This window comes from Argiope bruennichi, chromosome 4, assembly GCF_947563725.1.
Source record: "Argiope bruennichi chromosome 4, qqArgBrue1.1, whole genome shotgun sequence".
Taxonomy (NCBI): domain Eukaryota; kingdom Metazoa; phylum Arthropoda; class Arachnida; order Araneae; family Araneidae; genus Argiope; species Argiope bruennichi.
This window is the reverse complement of record NC_079154.1, coordinates 115,023,862-115,031,007: the sequence shown is the minus strand read 5'-3', so window position 1 is coordinate 115,031,007 and position 7,146 is coordinate 115,023,862.

Genomic DNA, 7,146 nt, shown 5'->3' with positions numbered 1-7,146 from the left:
TTAAATGCGTCCAATATGAGGTAAAAAAGAATTTATTTCTTTTCTTATTGTTTACTTTCTCATGATAATATAATATCAATTCCATCAGAAAATACTATTTCGTTACGTAATCAAATTAATGAGAGAAAAATAAAATGCTTGACAGTATTAAATTATTTTTATAATACGTTTTATTAGAGATTATTTATATGAAAAAATTTGTTTCTAGATACAACGAATGCTCAAGCTCGTCTCTTGAAACGAAGAAACAGCAATGTATAAATTTCACCAACTAAAGAAAATAAAAATATGACTTTGTTCCTTTTCAGTTTATTTTTGTTTACTTTGATTTCGCAGTAAAATTTCAAAAGGATTCATTAGAAAAATATTTGATTATGCACTAATTCTAACCTAATTAGGTTGTGATCCTATAAACGGCGATACTACAATTCAATATCTACACGCTTACCGGGGTTCTGGATTCTCATTCTAAGGGGTTTCTGAAAGAATTTTTTTTTTATAATTCTTTTTAATATCGGGATAAATTATTTCTATTTATCAGATGTGAAATTTCCTTCAAATAGTATTCCAAATTAACAAACAATCATTTTCTTAGGCTTCAGAAAGAAATCTAATCACAGAAAGAAAATACTTTCCCAGAAAGCTGTCAATTCTAATATTGAACAGTTAGTTGTTTTTTTTCAATAAATATCAGTAGTTTTTAACAATAAGGCATAGATTTATTGGATAAGGCCAAGACCTCGAAGATATGAGGTCTATTCCCTTATATTTATTTGGTAATTACAGGGGTTGAAAGTTCTTTACCCCCAATGTCTTTCAATGGGGTCAATTCATGTGACGTAAAAGTCACATGTCATGTACCTCTTGCGCATGGCATTTAAGTTTCATCCGCGCCGCTCTCGTCGATCAGTCTGCCATTAACGTTCTCCGCCAAGTATGAAGCGGATTTTTTGTTTACATTTGAAGTTATAATTTTTGAGTCATTTTCTTTCCTCTTATTATGTGTTAACAGAGGAAATACTGGTGTGCTGATGGATGCATGCTTTAATGCGAAATACAAGAGTGACTGTCATGATAAAATGTTTTTTTATTTTCCTTTCAACAAACCTGACTTGGGTTGATAGCTTTGGTATAGATTTTTTCAAGCCTTCGAAGTCAATGATATGCTCCGATCATTTTGAAGAATTCCTTCAGTTTGTGTCCATTTATTAAATATAGCTGCTCCAGTAATTTGTTAGAAAAACTCTTCGAAGAAAAAGAAATCGGTAAGCGATTTACCACCAAAAACAATCAAACAAAATCATGAGGGCATTTCTAATTTACTTCATTCACATTTGATGAAATTTCTGATAATTTTGAATATGCTTAGAAGGTTTTAAAATTGTTTACATGAGTATTACATTGCATTTTTTTACAAAATCTTATCTAAATTTAATTAACGTAAGTAAACAAACTCCTATTGCAAAAATAACAACTGCTATAATGCTAAACTTAGGTGGAAGTGAATATTACTAGCTTTCTAATTACATTTGCAGATTTGTGATGGATTCAAAGTGAATTTATATCAAACATCTTTTCTATTGTTCAAAATGAAATGTCAATAGTTTATTGTATTTAAACTGAAATTCACTGTTATCATAATATCCTGTTATAACACTGTGCACCTCAGTGATTTCTGTTTGAATAAATAAAGGTCTTTTCATTGAAAATCAATTTCCATATCAGCATTTATTATATAATTTTTGTTCTCAACTTCATTGCTACACGCATGTTTCACTTTTTTTTTTCTATTTCTTTAACATATCAATTTTGAATTATAAAATTCTGTGAAAGCATAAAAGTGTTTCTTCCAACTCCTCTTTATATCTTATTTAACTTCTCTCTCTATATATATGTATATATATCATGACCTTATTGTTGTTTATTAAATTTACTCTATTATATGTTTTTGTTTTATTTTATGATATTTATTCAATTTAATTTTTATCAATGTAACTTTAGCATTTAAAAAAATTTCATAAATGTTCTGCTTTAAAAGTATACTGTTCAACATTATGTTTTTATTAGTGATAAAAAATACTGTTCTTTAGTATCTAGGATGTTTCTGTTGAATAAAATTGATTTCATCATTTACATTGACATTCTTGTCATACTGTGTTTATATTATTTCTAAGTGTCTAGAAAAATAAATGTTGATAAATAGTTAATAGTTTTTTTTTTTTTAGTTTTTTGTATTAGTGAGTACATTGAAACATACATTGGATCATATTTTTTCAAATAATTATCACATATATTTTATATATCTCTCTCTCTTTCTATATATATATATATATATATATATATATATATATATATATATTTGTAATGTGTAAATAAAAATTATGAAAGCGTGATTTTGTTTGTTTTCCTTTAATGATTTCTACAAATTAAAATGAAATTATTTATTCATAAGTTGCATAGATTTAAAAAAAGGTATCCATACCTTTTATATTTCATAATTTGAAATTGTAAACATAATTTATTCAATATATACTAATTTGAGTTTCATGTTCTTTCTTTTAAGCAAACTGAAAACATCAAATAACTAACTGTCAATATTTATAAAAGTAATTACATAAGAAAAAAAATACAATAATTTCATTAGTAAGCTTTAAAGTATTAACTGATCTAAGAGTAATAATTATTTTTAAAAAGAACTAACTGGGGGAACTATATTCATAAAATTCAACATTCAATACTATTTAAATAATATATAAAAAAGAACATATGTAATTTTTCAAAAACACTGCCATAGTCATTTGTCAAAATGTATCCTTCGGATGAAAAAATGGGGGTGGGGGGATATGGAAAAGGAAAGAATAAAACGGCACCAGACGAATTAAAAAGCGATGTTAGTTAATTTTCCATAAACAATAATTCTATGGAAAATATTAATTAAAATTTTAATATAAGAAATAAAAATATATAACTAAGAAAATTTGGAGAAAATAATTCAAAATAATATCTTTAAAAAAAAATCAGAAGTTTTTAACAATTGATCGGCTAGCTTAATATTTACTAAACAATGTCAACAACAATGTAAACAGTGTCAGCGTTATCGGCAGACATCACGACATGCGCAGAACGGTTGAAAATTGAACAGAAGCGGTTTGTTTGGTACCTGACACGTGACCGTGAATTGACCCCATTTCATCTTCTCACTTTTGTTGCTCGCCTACTTAAAGACAATTGAGAATATTCATCAGCTTTGTAAACCACAGTTTTATTCTTAAATTGACGTCTGAAATAGAAGAAATTTTGTTAAAGGTTTAAAACATCCTAACGTTTCTAGATCTTCTATAGGTAAGGAAATTTACTGTTTCTTGGGAATTGCTCGTTTGAGAAGTAAAACGATTCAAAGCTGTTCAAACTGCATGATGACTAAGAAATAAGCATTGAAAAATATTTTTGATTAATTTCATAAAAAAAAAACCATTTTGCTTTTCAGCAATATTATTCATAAGATAAAAGTTTTGTGTCATCTATCATTATAATATTGGATAATATTTGATAGAAAATATTGTTATGAATCGTAATATTGCTTGCGTAGTCCTTAACAAATCCTAATAAGTATTAAAATTTAGTTATAACAATTAACTAACCAAAGAATTTGTATGGTTTATTTTTATTTATGTCTTCCAAAATATGAAACAATATCAATCAAGAAGGAAAGTTTAAACGAAATTTAGAAAAAAAAAATGATAGCCATAAAAATATTATGTGCAAGTTTTGACTATGAACGAAATTGGTAAAATTTAGGATCCTGATTCCATTACTAAGTATTTCGAAATACTCGTTTATGAAGAAACAGAAAGTAATAAAAATATATTAGGTATAGATTTTATAGCTTCAAGAGGCAAACTAAACCAAATCTTTGACTCTTTTGTCAGCGTTGATTAAAGTAATTTTATTTAAATAATTAATATTAAATGATAGGGCGGTTATAAAAAATAATTTTTTATTAATAGAAGCATAGTTATAACGATTAAAAGAATATGAAAATATCTTATTTTAAAATGTCAAGAGAAGCAAAGAGAAATTTATATATGTGATGCTTTAAGAAGGATGACAACAAGCTACATCTGCCATCTGTCCAAAATCTACAAATCGAAAGAATTTGCACTAATCGCGACACTTCGCATGACAGAGGAAACAAAAGGCGTACAGAGAACTTTTCCCAGGGATTGGCGAGACAGGTTGTAGTCAGGAGGTCTCCAAGTCGTAGACAAAAGGGACGCTTTAAAAATGCTTATTAAAAATAATCAAAAAACAAGCTACAATTTCAATTACTATGACAACATAATTAAAAATAATTTGTAAATAAGCCTTTTATGGAGTTCGTTATTAATATATAAAAAATCAATGCTTAATAGCTGAAACAAACAATAAAATATAATTTGGCTTTACTTTAAGTCTTTTAGAAAATATGAACAATAATCAGTTTTTTTATTGCAATAGTGCATTTAATTTGTTACACGCAATATTTTTCATTAATATGATTAAACAAAGTATTTTTCAAGAATATATATATATATATTTTTATCTACTTACAAAATATAAAAATTACTAAATCTATGTAGACAAAAAATTGCTAGTAGATTAGGGGATCACTAGACATAAAAGCTTAAAAAAAAAGGCATGTAAAACGGAGTGAAAGGAACGAAATCAACAAGTAGTTCTGCCAAGAGCATAGGAACATTTTGGCACCGTCCTATATAGATGCAAGTTGATGGAACGGTATTAAATCTTCAAGCCTCAAGCTGCGATTATAAGAATGGCAATCGTTTGATTTGTATTTACACTTACTCTATTAACTTTTAAAATGGAAAAAATGGCAAATATTATGAGAGAGTATGTTATTTTATCCCTTTAAATAGGTGCAGTAGAAACGAAACTATAAATCCAAGCTTCACATAGCTACAACATAGCTTAAGAATTCAACGAAAAAAAGATACAATCAATGGGAAAGCGTGAAAATTCTGTGATAAAAAGAGAGACTATGTTTGTAATATGAATCTATTCAACACAACTAACTAAAATTCACTTTATGCTCAAATTGATTAGTTATATATATTCTGCATTGTGTTAATGCTATTTTCAAAGTAAATATATAATTTCTAAAAATAGTATGACTTGGGAAGAAAAATATCGCAACTAAACTGCATATAATTTTTGTAAAGTAAAATAAGTCTTAGAAAAGCTCATCGAGTGTCTATTTGATGTCAAAATGTTATCATTTATGAACATGATTCCTGTTAAACCAAAGGAGGGTTTTTTCCCCCTTTTTATTTGTTTCTCATTTCTCTCATAGTGGAACATTTCTTGTTTCTGTGTTTCTTTCTGCCTTAAAAAAATTTTCTTTCAAGTTTGTAGCATAAAATAAACGCAAGATAAAATAAAGGAAAAAGTGATGGAAAAAATTAAGTTTACTATTATTTTAAACTGTGAAACTGTGCAAAATCTAATACCAGGTTGCAATAAAAGTCTAATTTAAATCGGTGGTAATGGTAACCCGAAACTTTTTCGTATGCTCGCTCACAAAGGTATTTTACTCCTTCTCTCGCAAAAAATTTTGAACATTGGATAAAATTATTGTGTGTGTATATATATATATATATATATATATATATATATATATAAGGTTAACGAATGTAAGTCAGTACGCAATTGATAGTAGACTAAATTTCAAATATAAGGACGCAGGCGCAAATGCAAAGAAAAATGGGAGAAAAAAGAAGATATACAAATACAAACAAAATAAAACAAACAAAATAACAATACAAAATACAAATACAAACAAAATAAGACAGAAAATAAAACAAAATTGCCCACATATTAACAGAAACATACAATAAATGATATAATATAATTGTAGAAGCACGATCAAATAAAAATAAAATATTCAAAATACAAATACAAAAGCATAAAAATATAAATACAAAAATATGTAGGCAAATACACAGAAATAAAGTCTGAATAATACGGGAAGAATACTATTAATATATGTGCAAAAGGAAATGAAAGATCATTTACTCTGTTCAAAGGCAGATAAATGAGGAGGCCAAGCTATATTGTTCTTTAGAAGGCAGTTCCTGAGTTTACGTCTTTCGGGAATACATTTGGTGCATTCAAATAACAAATGCTTGGCATCCTGGACTGCACCACAGTAGCACGAACACCTATCAGTTAAAATATATATTTTGGAGATATTTTTCTGACTGATGGAAACTAGAGTTTAACTTAGAACTACAATTATAATTTACAGGATCATATCAAATTTCATTAATTTAAATCATTGCATTTTTGAGTCAACGCATTTACACGCATGCGGAAGTACAAATCGACAGATGATCACTACTTTGAAAAATGTGGCTTAAAATGTAAAACAAACATGCACTTTAGAATTTAAAATTGCGAATCAAATTTCATTTACCCACGTTTTTGCATTTTTGAATTATCGCTTTTACATTATTTCTATACTATAATTAAGAAACATCAAGGAAAGGATCCTCTAATTAGATAGATGTCCGAATCACAAATGTGAGTCGTAGTAAAGAACATATTAGAAATTTACATTCTGAATCCATCTGGTGACGAATGGATTTGGTGACATTCTCGGAATGGCTCAACCCATGCATTCTTCTAATTGCGATGCATCTCATGCGGTGAAAGAGAAAAAGATCAAAACGGAAATATCATATCCTTAAACTAAAACATCTATTTTCACTTTCTTTAACAACGCAGGAAATGGTTAAAATAAGATCAGGAAATCCTTAAATATTTCAATAATTAAATTCTTACAACTGTTTTGAAAAAAGGAAGGAATCTTTAATTAACACAAGATGTTGTATATATCTATACGAGTTGCTCGATATCCTGAATGCTATACAATATAGTGAAGATATCATAATAAGATTATAGAACATTTGTGCAATTAAAACTACTAGTTTCAAAATACATTATATTAGAAAGAATTCTTAATAGTAAAAGTATTGAAGTGTAACACTTAGAAACAAACTTTAATTCCATATAGAATACCCTAACCACTGATGAAATAAATATAATATTGTTACAAATTTTTTCTTCTACAACAAATATCGCTAATCA